This window comes from Tachypleus tridentatus, chromosome 4 (assembly GCF_004210375.1).
Source record: "Tachypleus tridentatus isolate NWPU-2018 chromosome 4, ASM421037v1, whole genome shotgun sequence".
Lineage (NCBI taxonomy): Eukaryota > Metazoa > Arthropoda > Merostomata > Xiphosura > Limulidae > Tachypleus > Tachypleus tridentatus.
In genome coordinates this window covers 78,236,987-78,255,974 of record NC_134828.1, presented here as the reverse complement: position 1 = coordinate 78,255,974, position 18,988 = coordinate 78,236,987, and positions in this window count along the sequence as shown.

Genomic DNA, 18,988 nt, shown 5'->3' with positions numbered 1-18,988 from the left:
CTGTTATGCAATTTTGTGATAAAAATCACAAACCAAATTATCATTCTTGTATAAAAATATCGGCCAGTTCTACAATAGTACTCATCTTTGTACACCGATTGTATAATTTGTCACGTATTGCCTTTATTTCCAACAGTTCACGCACGTATTTAGTGTTGTTAAAGCACCAAATTAATCCAGCTTTTTTCCTTGTGCATTTATAGAATATATTGAAGAATAATATTTTCTCAATGTAGTGCGTCGATTCCAACTTGGTCCTTTTAGTAATGTCGCGGGCGTTGTTTACGTATTTAGAGTTGAACTCGAACGTTTCCCCATCTGCGTATACTTCTTTCACTTATCACTTGAGTGCACTTGAACAATATCCGATAAGTTGTTACCCTTTTTAGATATTTAGCTCTGTTTCAGGATAGCACCCTAACCATAAGGTTACGTACTCGGAAATTAATTGACAACCTTAGTTGTATACCTTTTGATTTCTCCCACCTCTGTAGAGAAGCGGTTTTGTATAACATTGCATTTTACAGACTTTATAGCAAAGACGACCAATTTGAATCCAAATCTGAACTCTTCAACTGATATTGTTTGATCAGTAAAGATACTACATTTTATATTTATGTAAGAGCCACTAAAAGTAGCATTATTACGTGACACTTTAGTGATAAAATGAATTTACACTTTTGACTTATACAAATAATAAGATTTTCACTACTTTCTCTGCGTTCAAGGACTATGCACTAATTAGAATATTAGATACAATGTTCAAGCCACAGTGGCATTGAACTGACTCGTCTTTATAGCTAAGAGTGCAAAATAAATAGAATAGACAATCACGGTATTTATTCCCTTGAAATAAACAAAAAAAAAACTTTCGGACTAAATTCTTGACCCGATAATTATCGAAGGCGTTTGTACCGAGCCGATCGGGTTTTTAAAGTAATGGTTCTAAATTATTTACGCACAGAATTATTTGTGGATCCATGACTTCATTGATCACAGGGCTACTAACAATACATAAGTCACAAAAACTAAACAAGAATATCATTAGTACTGAAATTAATCATTCTAATTACATTGAAAATTAGTAATTTCACTCTCCTCCTTTTTGCTAGTATTCTACACTGAACGTTATTAAGAGAAAAACCGTGAAATTACTCCACATGTTTCAGTATGTGGGCCCTAGCCGTGTTGAACAGTATTTTCTAAAAAAACGGTAATGTAAGAAGTAAGGGCTCTTCTTCAAGTTTAATATTCGTAAGTGGTAAACATTCTAGCAGAAGAACTCTTACAATCGTTTTGGTTAATTAAATGCACATACACTTATTTAGGGTTGCGATTAAAACATGATACTCCATTTTCTGCAAAGTGATTTAACAATGTTTTCTAGAATCTCTACCCTAATACTTTACACCTTATTAGTTTTTCACACTTTTTGCCTTTTTTGTGCAATTAAAAAAAACTAATTTTGTTGTCGAAATTTTCACTAGTTGAGATGCAACTGGTCTTTTGGAATACGTCACGAACTTATTCCTGTTACTCTGTTAATGTTATTTTGTAGTAATAGTGAATATCTATATTGATAGTCGGAGATCAAGCGAATTTAAATCATTGTGCTGCCATCATGGTGCTTTATGATGAAAAAATGACGAAATCCTTTACGTCATAGTATCAGAATACTTTGACCTATGTTAATAGAGGTTATTACTAGTTCCCTAGTGTTGTACAAAAGACTTGTGTCTATAAATGAGAAATTTTCCTACAAATGACAATCTCAAATTAATTATTCACTATGAAAATTATTTCAGGTGTAATTAAACTATCATAGGTTACAATTATCGAGATATTGTCTCGTCCTTATTTTTACTATGGGTATCAAATCCTTTGAAAGCCAACTTATACACCTTACTCTGGATAATTATTTAGTGTAGCCTGACTGATAATTTGCAGGCGATATCTCTGAATCCTTTCAATAAAGGGGGAGCGTTATAATGTGATGGTCAATCCCATTTTTGAGTGGTAACGAATTGTCCAAGAATTGGATGTCACTGCATTTGTCTAACCGACTTCCCTGTGTTATATTATTTCTAAATGAAAAACAGCTAACGCGGATAGCCCTCGAATAGCTTTATGCAAGATTTAACATAAGCAAAACAGCCTATCGCATGTTTTGTCTTCAATGTAGTAGTTTGCCTTCTTGAACTGTGACAAGTTTTCATAATATTCTTTAAAAGTGTTATAATCCGTCTTCTGCCATTTTTCGAAGTGCTTAAGCCTTTTATTTTATGATGAAGATGGATAGCATGCTAAAGATAATTATTAAAAACAACACAAATCTCAAGAACACCAACCATATCTGCCAATGAAATCGTTACTACTGCGGTAGAACCAATTTTCCAATTGCTATTTTTATAGATACAGAACAAAGATATCTTGCTTAGCAAGTGTTTCATAAATCTTAACTAAAACAACGTTAACAAGTCATTATTCAGTCATGTCGAAAAAAATGTTGATGTGAAGAGAGGACCTAAATGTAAGATACATAACAGAAACTTTATAGGGAACTAAAAAATAACTTAAAGAGAGAAAATCCTGTTGAAGATAGTGCCGTTTATATTAAATGCTATTATTAAAAATGCCTGCCCTTTATTACTTCCTCTCCAGATGACATTGAAACTGACAGAAGTGACACAGACGACAGTCATTCTTCAAATTTTATTTATGGTATATCCTCGAGTGAACCAGATAATACAAGCTTTTATGACGAAGCATCAGATCAACAGCCGTTCCAAATGCATAATATGCTCATAAATATACTCAGCTGATCATTGTACAATTTCGATCACCAACCCAAGTATGTGTTATGCATGATATTGGTTATTGTTAGGGTCAAGTGTTGCAAAAGTCGTCTAGGCGACTTTGCCAGGCCTTAATGCAAATATAAAAGATCGCATCAATTGTAATAGAATGGATATGATCAATATTTTGTAGAACACACGTGCAGAAAGAACAGCGTCAGATAGGATAAATTTTGATCGGTCAAGTAAGATTGAATACTTTAACTACGCTTAACAATCTCAGTTTTACAACGTCTTGCAGGATTCTATCCTTTATTAGGAGTGTTGTTGTGTGTTTGTGTGCATTCCTTACAGCAAAGCCACATCGACTATCTGTTCTGTCCACTGAGGGAAATCGGACTCTTCATTTTAGTGTTGTAAATCTGTAGACTTACTGCTGTACCAGTGGGGGACGTATCGTTGTAAGATTTGGGTGAACATCACTTGTATTGAAACCAGGGTTTTAGCAGTGTGAGTCCGCAGAAATACTGCTATGCTACTAGAAGGCTTTGGATTTGGACATAGATGTCATCACAAAAGTTTTTCTCTTACACTGGATCTTTAGCAGAAGGAGAAAACTATGTCTAGTTTTAGATTGCAAGTTGGTAAATATGGAAATGTTCCAAATATACATTTGTGAAGCGAAGTTACAATACGTACAAATAGCAATCACTTTTAAAACTAAAGTTGACTCTATTCACTAATAGTTATGTTGTATAAGCCCTGGGTCCATATTCTACTAATTAGCAAAATAATTATGCGATAGTTACTCGTCATTTTTTCCAAATAACATTAAAAACATTTTAATTTATATACATTTTGTATGACTATTGTAGATAGAAGATTTAGAAATATATTGGATCTTCTTCAGGATATGTATTTGAAAATATAAACGCCATTTTTATAAAAGTGGAATAATCAGCTCCTATAGTCAAATCTTTCGAGACTTGTTACAGATGTGCGTTTGGCGATCAAAGCAATATCTAGTTGTACAGAACAATGAACTTTCCTTAAATTGATATTTAACAATTTGAATGTTCCTTTTATAGGACATTAGTTAGTTATCAGTACTCTTTGAAATTGCCTGTTCTCACACAAAATTGTTTGTTTGTTTTAATTTCACACAAAGCTACTCGAGGGCTATCTGTGCTAGCCGTCCCTAATTTAGCAGTGTAAGACTAAAGGGAAGGCAACTAGTCATCACCACCCACCGCCAACTCTTAGGCTACTCTTTTACCAACGAATAATGGGATTGACCGTTACATTATAACGCCCCCACGACTGAAAGGGCGAGCACGTTGGTGCTAACGGGATGCGAACCCGCGACCCTCAAATTACGAGTCCAACACCTTAACCCACCTGGCCATGCGGGGTCTGACACGTAATACAAAAGCAAAATGTGCTGTCACGCAAGACATACTAGAACTGTTGAAACAGTTTAACACACTTCTGCAGTTTTAGGTCTCCAAAATTGTAAAGTAAAGAAAGGTAGACGAATAAAGACAGAAGCAAATAATGTGGCATCGACTATTGAAAGTCGCCTAAAAAGACTCCACGGTCACTGACACCGGACATATACCAGTTGATGCATGCGGTATTGTATACACACAAAAACATCTCTCTGAGGATGGTCTGTATCACGTGTGAGTCAGTAATAAAAGGGCGTCATTATCCATTTAAAGATTCAATCCCACCATACTTCAGAGAATTTTTACTTTCTCTGGGTTCAGCATCCCAACCAGAATAAACCACCTCTACCTGTCGCGTATGTGCAAGAATACAGTTAATATGGACCCTAGGAGTTAAACAACATATGAAAACAGGCTTACAAGAACAGTTACTATACCTGAACATGTTCAGAACGCTGCAATGATCATCAGCAAACCTTCAAATGATTCGGACAATACTATTATTGCTGTAGCTGAAATTTCTGGAATCTCGCCTAATGATTATAAAAGGTAGCCATCACAACATACGGAGAGACAGTATATATCGTTGGTTTGCTACTATAAACATCGGAAGCTATAATCGGGAAATTACAGATAATTGACCAGGAATGTGTATAGATTTCGAACATTACAAACTGTTTGACTTCAGCGCATTAACATTGGACGTTAGTATTTTACGAAGACGACTTCAGTGGTGAAAACCCACGTGTGATCAATGAAGAGCTGCCTAGTTCCCTGTCAAATTGATTGTAGCTATAACAAACTCAGAATTAATTTGCTCAATGTTCAGTTCTAGACCAGATACAAGGCTCAGTATTTTTTGTAATTTATTTTGGTTTGTTTGTTTTGAATTTCGCGCAAAGCTACTCAAGTGCTATCTGTGCTAGTCTTCCCTAATTTATCAGTGTAAGACTAGAGGGAAGGCAACTAGTCATCATTAACCACCGACAACTCTTGAGCTACTTTTTTGCCACCGAATAGTGGGATTGACCGTCACATTATAACGCCCCCACGGCTGAAAGGGCGAACATATTTAGTGCAACGGGGATTCGAACTCGCTACTCTCAGATTACGAATCGAACGCCTTAATCCACCTGGCCATGCCGGGCCTTGTAACTTGTAAAACTTTTATATATGGCCTGGCATGGCCGAGCGCGTAAGGCGTGCGACTCGTAATCCGAGGGTCGCGAGTTCGCGCCCGCGTCGCGCTAAACATGCTCGCCCTCCCAGCCGTGGGGGGTGTATAATGTGACGGTCAATCCCACTATTCGTTGGTAAAAGAGTAGCCCAAGAGTTGGCGGTGGGTGGTGATGACTAGCTGCCTTCCCTCTAGTCTTACACTGCTAAATTAGGGACGGCTAGCACAGATAGCCCTCGAGTAGCTTTGTGCGAAATTCCAAAACAAACAAACAAACAAACTTTTATATATAGATCATTATTATAAATTGTGTTATTATTTGCATATTAAAATATATTTGTGTCAAGAAAGAAAGATGTGTATATCATTCTTGTTAGCAAACATCATAAATTTGATACATCTGTATATTCAATTAACTTCTAATCCAAATTACAATTTTACTCAATTTCAGTAATATAATGAATTGGAGGCTCGCCTGAGATAAATTATAATACGTAACAAAAATATATGTAAATAACGAAATATAAAGTGTGGACAAAAATTCTTATGTTAAAGATCCTTATCATTCGTAATAGCTACTATAACATATTTACTCTTGCACATTTGTTTTAATGCCTATACTTGTTTCTGTATAGTTTTCTCTTTTGCGTGTGACGTATACTATTGACTGTGTATTGCGCAAGACCCGCCTGTCCTCGCAATTTGTAGAAGATTCTTGAGCATAAAATCAACAATGTACTAAGTGTGTAGGTAACACTAGTGACTGAAAGTGATTTATATGTGCAGAAGCACAAGCAACTTGATATTACAATAGCATTAAATTTGTATGTAGCAGAATGAAAATTCTTACGTTGAAACAGTGTGAAACATGTGTATATCAATATAAAAATGTAAATTTTACCAGAATGTAAAAGAATATGAGTAATAACATTTGATTACTCACGCTACAAATTTATCAAACCAGTGTAACTATATGAAATATTCAACTTTCATGCATATAAACATTCAGGTTACTAGTATATTAAATCTATGCAATAGCAGAATAGCAACTCATTTAAAGTATAACAGTATATATGTATAATAGCTTTTAGCAACAAAGTTATTAAACATCAGCATCGCTTCGTGCAATAAAAGTACAATTTAACGCTTAAATTACAGTACTGAACATCAAAAGCTTGTACAGATTGAAAAAAAAGCGGCCTAGCAGGCCTAACACTTGTAATAAAAATCACGACAAGTTAAAGATATTTATTTATTTTCAACTTATTTGGCCAATTGAGAATTTAAAATCAGAAACGTAAGAAAATAACATTTCAGCTCCATCTTTTATCTCTCCAAACAAGAAACCTTTCAAGGAATCACAAAATTATCACCTGTAAATCTATTGATGGCAGACAGAAATTGATCTAAAATGTTATATTTTTATACGTGTTTCAATTTTATTCAAGATCTTAAGATGAGTGCGAAAAAAAATTTTCTGCTTAGCATAGTATGGTTTATTTTTGTTACAGTTTTTCTCATCATTAGGTAACCAACAGTCTAGATAATTTAAATTTACACAGACGTGTGTGTGTTTTCTTATAGCAAATCCACATCGGGCTATCTACTGAGTTCACCGCGGGGAATCGAACCCCTGATTTTAGCGTTGTAAATCCGTAGATTTGCTACTATGTCAGTGGGGAATGTTAAGGAATGTAGAATATTTTCTCTAACATTTTAATAGATTCAAAATTATAAAAATGATTGGCAGTAGAAAGAAGACTACAACAGCTAACATTTGATAAGTGTGTGCACGGTAACAAATATTTAACTCTTGAACATTTCAGAATAAACGTATTCCATCTTTGGCAAATTATATTTAATAGAGCAAAATTTAGGTACAAAAATTTATGAAGTTCAACCATTTTATAAAGAGTAATTGAAATACAGAATAATAGATAAAGTAAATTATGAAGTATTTTGTCCGACTTGGGACGTAATGGTGGGTAAAATAAAATAGTAACCAGTATTAGCATTAGCATCGCAACCCTATTATTCGGAACAGATCTTTACTTGAAAGAAACATCCAGATTCATTAAAATGTATGGTGGTAGTTCTTTCTCTCTAAAACAGTTAATAGCTTCCTTATATTAACGCCATGGAATTTAGATTAACAGTTTCTTCACCCCCATGCAATAAGTACAACCGTATCAAGCATCATTATTTATGTTAACTGCTTAATCTAATATCGCATGACGCTACACGCTGTTTAATTACGATAATTTCAGAAAATTTATTAACAAATTTGTGCTTAAAAGTTGGCAGTGAATAATGAATGATAACCGTCCACTCGTATGATGTTTTTGAAAACTCGACCACACCACCCCCTCCGCTAGTACAACGGTATGTCTAAGGATTTACAACGCTAAAATCAGTGGTTCGCTTCCCATCGGTGGGCTCAGCAGATAGCCCAACATGGCTTTGCTGTAAGAAAACACACAAAACTTAAACTACAAACTGCTAGTCTAGTTTCCTTTGCCTGAACAAGATATGTAATAATTGCAATATATAATCTGCACGTCTTTTCATGTTATAGTGTAGCTGCTCTAAATCAACCGTCTTTAATCCGAGAAACTAAAAACGATTTTCTTTTACTCTTAGGTGAAGATCTAGTAAAAATGTTAGCGCAATAGCTCACGTGACTTTTTGCTTAAACGTGCAAAGAAAATGTTCGTCAAATATGAGTGATTTTCGTTGTATAACTTGCACACTTGGCTTATAATTACACCAAATGAGAGTCCCTAATTGTGTTTGGTTACAGTGTGCCCTATTAGTGTGCCAAATTTGAAAAAAAAAATCTATAAAAGTTAAGTATGTTTTTTTTTACCATTATATTAAATAAAGTTTTCGTAATTTTGGTGCGAAAGAATAAAAAGAGGAAGAAACTAAATCAAACTTCAAGGTTTTATATCTCAGATATTTCTCAATGGATGGCCTTGTTATTTGGTATGTGATGTTAGGGTCCAGTAGTGCACGTCTACTGAAAATGTGTTAGTTTCAGTTACCACAGTCCGAGCGAGATACATAAAGTGGAATATCGCTAAACCATCATTCCTGTGAATAACACACAATGTGTCTTGATAAACCAAAGTGCATTAACAAAATGCAATGTATGCTCAACGATAGCATAAAATTCAACGCTCCTAATGTTGTTGATTAAAGTTCATCATAAAACGTGAAGAAAAAAATACAACGAACCCTCAGAATTTACAAACAATGCAATTACATTTGTCTGTTTGTGATTAAGTACAAAGCTACAGAATAGGCTGTTCCGCCCACCACAGGTATCGAAACCCACATTCTAGCGGTGTGAGTCTGCAGACATACCACACAAAATGTTCTTGAAGACGTTTACCTCTCAGGTTCCTAACCATATCTCATGTATGGGTTACCTGAACTTTACAAAAATAACATACTTTTTTTACCAATTTACTACAGTTAAGTCTGTACTGCATAACTTGTATAATATTGTTAAAATTGTTATATTATCATATTCTTTATTTTTTATTTGTCTTTTAATTTGTTTCATCCTTTTATTCTGTATTCTAATTGCTATTTATAAAATATTTGAACTTTATAAATTTCTGAACCTAATATTTTACCCTGTTTAATACAGTTTGCTTGAAGGTAAATATGTATATTTCGAAACATTCAAGAATTCAATGTTTGTTATTGTAAATACACTTGTCAAATGTTGTTGTTGTCGTTCTACTGTTCATCATTAAATTTCGATTCCCGTCGAATGAATCTGTTGCAAGTTCACGTTTTCACGTATTTGAAAATTCTCACGACCCTTCAATAGGATAACAAAATTTCCAATTGAAAAACATTGATTCATGTTTTTATACGTGTGACTACATAAAGTTTACGTTTTCCATGAAACAAAAAAGTTTTTCTTATCACTTATTATTTGACAATTATAATATAGATTCTTACGTAAAATTCCGGGACTAGTAGCATATAATAGGATTATTTTATTAGTTAACGGCATATTTATATATCAAGTGATATAGTACACATACTGTTAACATTACATTTGAAACAAATGGTGCCGAATATTTTCTCACACTATTGAAATATTTGTATTTACTTCTTACAAAAAAAACAAACAACGAAATACGTACATCTAAAGTTTAGCCTAAACACAATAATCCTGAATACTAATTGGAAATTTATATTCATTTACCTGAATCTTTATTAAACTGCATAATAAACACTAGTGGCATCTATCCATGACTATTTGAAACGCATGTGATCGTGAATGATTAAGCAGAAATTAAAAAAAAAAAAATACAACGTAAAAGTTCTCAGAAGATAGACTTTTATTTTCCACAGACGTATTGAAGTTCATCTTTACAAAATGCTTTTATTGCATATATTAAGGAGAACGTATAGCTAAGCCCAAATAAGATAAATATTTCGATATTTTGTTTCAAAAAAGTGAAACTTTCGAAAATAAATGGTGAAACTAGACATATATTTCTGTAACTTTCAATATGTTAAATGATCTTCTTAAATAATGTAAAATTTATTTTGCGAAGATTCACAACCGTAAATATTCTTCATACAAATATTCAGTTCTTAAACAAACAACTCAACTTTCGTCATACCTTTAGAACTTCTCGTTCAAAGATAGAAAATTAATTCAGATTAATTTCATAGAATATTCACATTCAGAAATAAGAAACGCATATATTATTGTTTGCCTAAAGCAACTTTTTCTTATCATCATATACTCAAACCTTATATTTTAATATTTAGAAAAGTCTTTGTCTGTTGGTGTTGTTAATTTAAAGGTTGATTCGTTGGAATTAAGCACAAAGCTACACAATGGGCTATCTGTAGTCTGCCCACCACAGGTATCAAAACCCGGCTCATAGCGATGTGAATCCGCAGACATACCGCTATGCCACTGGAGGACTAAATTAACGATAATTTTAAAATTTGTTCTCGATGTCTGTAGACTACAGATTTTTTTTCAGTCATAAAACAAAACTATAAGTTTCCATTTTTAATGTATTCATGTGATACAGTAACTGGCTAGGATCTTTTGCTTGTAATAAACCTGTCCTTAGTCTTATTGTAATATTTTTAAAAACATTTTTAAAAATAAACATTAAGGTTTTCAGACTTACTATAATTTTCTTTTTTCTGCCTTTGTAACAGGCTGATATACATTTTTCTTTGGATATTTTTATACCTTTTGTGAATTGTTTTTATACTATTCCCTTAAATGCGATTTTCTTCAGGGAGGGGGCGTATGTTTCGCATTCCAGTGATTATTGTACTGGTCTGTGTATTCGCACTTCGCTACCACAAAAACAAAAGGGGGGATCTAGCCACCACCATCTGGAGTCAAGTTTTTTGGACTACTCGAATCATGTATTTGAATGATGTATTTGAAAGTCACTGTTATAACAAACTCACTGCCTTGTTCAGTATGTTAAAGAAAGGTGTGAAACTTGTGAATTTTGTGGTAAAGATGGACTAGGAATATAAATAATCAACAGGTACGTTGTGGATTTAGTTGGCAAAAGGAACAAAACATAACGCTCAATATTCCTGTGGTAGCACGATAACCACCAGGCAACGTTTTGAAAAAGTTACGTGTGTGTGTGTGTGTTTCTTATATCAAAGCCACATCGGGCTATCTGCTGAGTCCACCGAGGGAAATCGAACCCCTGATTTTAGCGTTGTAAATACTTAGGCTTACTGTAAAACATGATTACTATTTTTCTACAAGAGTACAGAGTTAGAAATAAATAAAATACTCAGTTTTAAACATACTAATTAAAATCAGTATTAGACGCAATGTTTGTAGATATCTGTAATAGACGTGACCAATGTTTTTAAAACGAACACTAAAACTTATTACCAAATATTCTAAATTTTGGAGTATATCAACTTCGTCTTGACAGAAATAGTGGTCCAACTACACATTCTTTTTTTTGCAAATGTCAATGTTTCAAAAGCTTTTTTAAATTAACCATCCGAAAGTCTTTGTCGATAAAAAGCCTCGATCATTTTCCGAGAAAAAATTTCGTCAGTAAACTTTTACGATGCAGATTTAGAAAAAACAATCTAAATAAAATCACACAATAATGTCGGGTTTCATTAAAATAATTTCTTTAACCACATAGCTAATGTCACAGGTTCCATCTCAACTGCTTAACTATATATATGATTTGACAGCAAGTATTTGTTTTTATACAATAATTAACTTAAAATGGCACTGCTATTAAATCACCGCTTTATTATATTTTATTATCCTACAGTTTGTTTTACGTAACTTAATGTGAGAAAAGGATATCATATTTTAACAAGTTTATAATTGCAAGCAGTATTTTTATTTACTTAAAATATTTAAACGGACTTCGTCCTGTAGTAACCGGTTGAACAGTTTCATGACAATTTCAACAGATGTACGAATATCTGTAAATGTAAGCATATGAGCATTTCTGTAACCCATCTTGTCTGTGTTTTGGTCAAATTTATTGGTTTTATCTTTGTGCAAAACTACACAGTGGACTATACGCGCTATATCCATTGCAGAAAATCGAATTACGGATTTTAGTGTTGTGAATCATTAAACTTATCGCTGACCCACTGAAAGATCTAATGCAATGATGCAATCCTATTAGAATTTTGAAAATAAAAAACATCAGTAATCGAACTTATAACAATTCTGTAGTCACACTAGTATGTTTATGTATAGAAAAGGAGAAAAAGAGAGGTAAGATATGTATTTATGCACTATTTTCCATAAATCACAGACCATAATCTAATTTCCTGTAAACAAGGTGTTTAATATGAAATATTGCAATAATATCAACCTAAAACTGTTGTATATTTGAATACCTATGGGGTATATGACTTTAGGTGGTGTCCTCCTGTAGGTATCATTATTACATCCAACGTATTTATTAATTACCTTTTGTAGAAGTACAGAACTATTTTCCATCGGTCTTTAAGAGTTATTATTTGTTTTTGTAAAATATAAATAAAACTTTATTTAGTCTATAAATCTAACACGTGTTTTCTACTTTCAAGTACGAAATATTGTTCCAAAACGCACAATTTATAGTGAAGTAAGATAGCTTAATGTTTTTTTACATAAAGAAGGCTACAGACAGTAGGAAATGTTAAAAACTGAAGTTCTACAAAATAATCAGAAGATATAATGTAACTGGTGTCAATGACAAACCCAGAAGACTATTTAAACTTTCAAGATCAGATGTTAAGTACCTTAGACTTATTCAGAAACAAACATAAATGTAGCAGCTGTCTTGCTGAAGAGCTTTGAGAAACTATTGGTGTTATAGTTGACTCCTCAACAATGAGACGCAAATTGCATCAAGAAAGGTTAAACGGGCACATTACAGTAAGAAAACGTTAATTTGGAATAAAAAACACAGAGATTAAAATTACAGAAACCAAAAAAAATCTGTAAATCTGTAGATTGAAAAGAGCACTTTGGTCTAATGAGTCAAAATTTGAGGCTTGTAGAATCAACAGGACCCAATAAGTTCATTGTAAAAGTGGCGAGGGATGAATGGAAAATTATCTGCATCCTTGAGTTAACCATGGTGAAAGTAGCATCCAAACATGGGTCTGTTTCACCACAACTTGAGCTAGTGATTTCTATCGTGTTGATAGAGTCCTGGATTCTGTCCTATTTATGCAAATAATCATTTACCATGCTGTTCTTTCTGGATGTCGTTTACTTGGAGAAATTTCATTTTCTAGCTTCATAACGATCACTGATATACAATGAACGCAACAAAACAGTATATTAAGAGTAAGGAAGTAGACTAAACTCTTACTCACTTAGCATGGATTCTTCAGAGCCAAGGCCTCAATATTGTTGTGTGTGAAACTCTTAACAGAAAAACACAGCAGAAACAATTGACATCAAATAAGAAATTCTAAGCACTACTTTTAAACAGCTATAATTCAATTTCCAAAAGATTGAAGAAAACATTCTTCATCTTCTTCAGTCAGTGATTTCGGTTAAATATCGTCAAACAAAATATTGAAAAAATAAACTATATATATATGTATACTTTATATGCTCTCATTTTGCCTTCAAACATTAATGAAGTTCTGAAATACCTGCACCAAAAGGAGTTTGGAATAGTTTACATTTTAAAAATACATGGTAACCATTGAGTGGTGTCATATGTATTCATATTACTGTATGTTTACCCATGTATATGTAGGTGACACTTGATTCGCAATCTGTGTATCGTAGGTTCTAATCCACGTTCCATCAAACATGCTCACCCTTTCAGCCGTTTGAGCGTGATAAGGCATTGCTCAATCCCACTATTCGATGGTAAAAGATTAGCCTAAGAGTTGGAGTTGGTGATGATAACCAGTTTCCTACCCTTTAGTCTTTCTCTGCCAAGTTAGAGACAGTTAGTTCAGATAGCCTTCGCGTAGTGTCGCATAAAATTCCAAAACAAATAAAGAAACAAATTAGACCAGCAGTACTCAAACTGAAGGCACGGAATGTTTCAGAGGTGAACATGAGAATATTAAGAAAAAAGGCAAGACACATCTTTACCTGCTTTCATAACGTAAAGTAATCCTTATTATTCCTTTCTCCCGTCACACCAAACAAGTTAGCCTTTTTAGCCTTTGGGGGGTTAAAATGTTACGGTTAATTCCAATATTGGTTGGTAAAAGAGTAGCCCAAGAGTTGGCGGTGGGTGGTGATGACTAGCTGCCTTCCCTCTAGTCTTACACTGCTAAAACAAAGAAACAAACTATTCTGTTCCAATAAATAAGCACACCTTTCATATTAACAGATAAGCACTATCTAACATAAAATTTACGTCACTGTATACTTACATATGTTTCTAAATAAACCTGTTGTGCACTAAAAGTTTTAACATTTAGCAATTGTGGTATACATGTTTATTTGTATTTTTTTTACCAGTATGTGTGCGGATAGAGGGAGATGTCAAGTACCACAGGTAAGAGAAAGAGTGGCGGGTATAATACATCTGAAATCAATGATTCTCAAGCATTTTCAGGTTAAGTACTTCTTCAAATATTTCAGGAAATTCACTTACCCCATTACCCACTAGTATTCTACAATCTTTGCTATTATTATTAATTTTGATTTGTTGTTGTTGTTGCTGACCACGCTCTAATGTTCGACTCATGGTACTCTTCATATTTCTCTAATTCACTTAAACCCTCAACTTGCTGACCTGTTAACGTACCATTCACTGTTGATGTGATTCACTTGTTACATTCGATTTAGTAATTTTACGTTTTTTCCTGTACAAATAAATTAGATGAAATAACTCATTTTTTAATCAAAGTACAAAGAAAATCTCAAAAATAATTAACGGGATTAATTGTAGTACTTATCGTAATTTTTAGCTTTCTTTCTTTGGCTATAGTTTTATAAAAAAAAATTATGTAGCCAACAAGCAATTTTACACATCAATAGTTTAAAAAAATGTTTAAAATCCGAACAGCTCCATCGGTAATTCTAAAGTTAGAAGTTTTATTTATTGCCATCTGTTGTCGAAACTTGACAACTTCATTGCATTTTTATTCCGTTTGTGTAACTTTGTAAATTCATGAAATATCGGGTATACTGTCTCGGTCTTTCTGTTGAGTAGATTCTTTGGGTTATCTTATCCACTGCGTCAAATAGTCTTTATAGTATTTTATACAATAGACTTAATGTATTATTATTTTTTGTACTTTTTAACATTCTGAAATATATCATTTTCTCTTTTTCCAGTGCCGATTTAAATCAACTTGATCTCCCGATATGATATTCAGTACTCCTTGATGATTTTAAATAGGCGCTATAAAATCGAGCTTCTCTAGTAAATGGCAGGCAATACAATATATTTTACTAGAATTACCATGTTTATTGCAAAGTTACACTTTGCTATAATAATTGAAAACAGAATAGAAGTTTTTAAACTAAAGTTAATTTGGCACGTTGAACACTGGTGTGAGTGCACCAGTCTGTAACAACCTTAGCAAAAAAATTAGTGCTTCTGAATCTCGTTTGTTTGTTTTTTATTCTTTCAAAATAGAGGATCTGGTAAAATAAATACGACTGAAAATCCACTAGTGTTTGCGCGATTGATGAAGGATCTAATTTTCAGAATAATACAAAAAAAGTTTATTTAAGATGTTAATATATAGAAAAGAAAAGTTATAGGTGTACGAATAGATGTATCAATTTTTTTCTTTACACTGACAAACACCACACCAACATTGTTTATAATATACAATGTGATAACTGCCACGACTTCTATATTGGAGAAACAAGTAGAAAAGTGGAAACCAGATTCAAAAAACATAAAAAGTCACCTTCACACGTTTTCGAACATTGCAAGTAAAATAAACATAACATAACCATAGAAAACACTCAAATACTAAATAAAGAAACAAATATAAACAAACGCAAAATTAAAGAAGCCTTATTTATACCAGAACTTAAACCCAAAATAAACCAATACAAAGAAACACCTTTATGCCTATATTAAAAATAATAAAATAAATAATATAAAATTATATATTCAAACATCTAACACCGCCCTCTACATTCCGACATTCAGTTACACAACCCCTTTCAAACATGTAATCAGCTTCTGGTCAGTTACTTCTTTCTTTCTTTGTGAGCCTGACGATGACCGAAGAAGGTCGAAACGTTGTTCGCTCCTCTACGTAAAATATTTTCTGAACCCAAACGAGCAGTTTTTACATATATATATATTTTTTTCTCTCTTTCTGTTTTATGGTATCCTCTAGTACAACGTTTCCCAAACAATGGTCCTTGACTTAATTTCTACTCGTCCGTAACGTGTTTTGATTGTTGAAAACACTGACACTTACGTTTCTTTCAATATTTGATGACTAAATGTCACCTAAATCTGCATTTTCTTTTTGTTTTCGAAATAACTTTTTTTTTTGTAAATAATACATTATTTTACACGTGCAATTAACAGGTATTTTATTTTGAATGCTGGTACGCGAAATTTTGTTTTGAAATTTTACTGGTTTGTTATTAACAAAAGCCTGAGAATCACTGCTCTTGTACGATTTATGTTAATTTTATATGGAGACTTTTCACCAACATACTGGCTTGTTTTCAAAATGATATTATAAATCCAACTGAAGTTCACCTTTGTAAAAATAGTACTTTTATGTATTTTTATATATTCCGTGGGATACCTAACGTTGGATGACAACCACTGACACCTGTATTAGTTCTTTTTTTAAAACTGAAACACAAAGTTTTGAACTGTGCATTTTATTGCAAAGTACGTAACTCTTTTCTTAGAAATGTGTGTAGGCTATTCTGACACATTCTAAAAACGTTACATTAATTTACGGATGTGACATCACAGTATCGGCGTGCAAGCTCAACTCATGAAAAGTCACGTCAGCGAAGGTACGTGTATATATGCAAAAACGTTTGGGTTGAGAAAATATTTCACGTAGAAAAGCGAACAACGTTTCGACATTCTTCGGTCATCGTCAGGTTCACAACAAGTGGGTTTTCTTGACATCCATGGCCGAGCGCGTAAGGCGTGCGACTCGTAATCCGAGGGTCGCGGGTTCGCGCTAAACATGCTCGCCCTCCCAGCCGTGGGGGTGTATAATGTGACAGTCAATCCCACTATTCGTTGGTAAAAGAGTAGCCCAAAAGTTGGCGGTGGGTGGTGATGACTAGCTGCCTTCCCTCTAGTCTTACACTGCTAAATTAGGGACGGCTAGCACAGATAGCCCTCGAGTTGCTTTGTGCGAAATTCCAAAACAAACAAACAAATTCTTGACATCATTGAAGGTACGTGTGCTCTTTATTGATAGCCGGTATCGAATTAGACCTAACGCAGAGATGCCAACTATTTCAAATGACTGAGCGTAATGATTGTGGACAGAGCCCTTTATCATTTGCGGCTACATGGCCTGACCGATGTCTCTAAACGTTTATTATTATATTATTATTATAACTATTGTTATTTATTACTGCTATAGATTGCTCATTTATGACTGTATTTTGTGTATTTAATAAATTAATTAATTTTTTTTGAAATTATGTATTTTATTTAGTTCAGAGTAATAAACATACTGGTAAAACAACATTGAACATGTACAAACAGTAAGCAGAAAAAGCCTTTGTGTAAGGACTAGTTTATATCATGTTTATGACACTTATTGTAATAGTTTTGTAGCTGTTGCAGCCTTTGCTTTCACGAGAATGTCTCTGGAAGGTTGGGAGTTACAACAACATTGTCCATTTGACTGCATACACATCTTGTGTGTTATAATACTGCTCAAAACTGAAGTGCTCAAGTTTGGTCTGAACCTGCTTTTGTTTTTAATCACTAAACTAAATATTCTTTCACTGTCAGCATTAGAATGGAAGATTGTAAGAATTCCAAGCATAACTCTACACAGAATGTCATACTTCTGGTTGCCATTTTCATCCTTAACTGTAGACAGCTGAACCCAAAACTTGTCAACATTCAACTGAAGTACAGTTTCTGAGGAAGTATCAATTTGATAGTTCAAATATTGCCCTTCCAACTTGTCAATAGTGTCGTGCTAATATATATTGACAAGGACAGGATACCTGTCTGTGAAGAAGAGTAGAGAAGAGAAATCTTTGCTGACTTTCAGTTTTGGATCAGCAACCTCTGCATGAATCAGAAGTTCATCATTTAGAGGGAAATGTTTCATCATGTAATTTGTAGCTGCAATATAGTATTTCTTGACACTGGTGTAGAAGCCGATCAGGTCCAGGTCCTTTTCATATTTAACAATGTATTCCTTAGCAGCATTTCCAATAGAAATTACCTCATGAGATTTGTGTAAGGATTCATTGTTGTAGTCAAGTTCAGTGATGTTGCCTTCAAGATATTCTGGCTTGATATATCTGACAAGTATATTTTTAACTTGTGTAATCAGAGTTCTATGCATAATGTGTATGCAAGGTTCTTCTTTTGCAATATCAAATTGGCTTGCTCAAATAGAGGAATTGCGGACTATAGAAAACGACAAAATAACAAATTCATTTTGCTGTCCAAGAAAACTGTTAACTTGTCTAACTTGCTCTGCGCATAACTTTCCTTGCTAGCTTTCGTTTTCTTCTCTTTTTTCATTGATTGTCTCTTCTTTAGTTCAAGGTCAGACTGCTTAAACATATATTGAGTTATATCAAATATTTCTTTGTCTGCTTTTGAAGACTGTTGTCTTGTGTCCCTATGTGGCTGAGAGGATATCCTGGCTGTCAAAGTCTTGCTGCCTGACTGAGCTGCACGTTTAGATCCTTTTGAATCTAGTTTTTCCTTTTCACAGTGAAAATACTTCTTCAATGGCTTCCACATGTCCAATATTCTGTTGAGGCACATCCCAAGTGATAGCCATCTTGTGTTAACAAGTTGTAGAATTTTTCTTGTTTCTTTGTCATACAATCCTTGAAACTCTTTGAAATGTTGTTTTCTGCTAGCACTTTTGTCCAGAAAATAGTAGGTATCTATCAATAT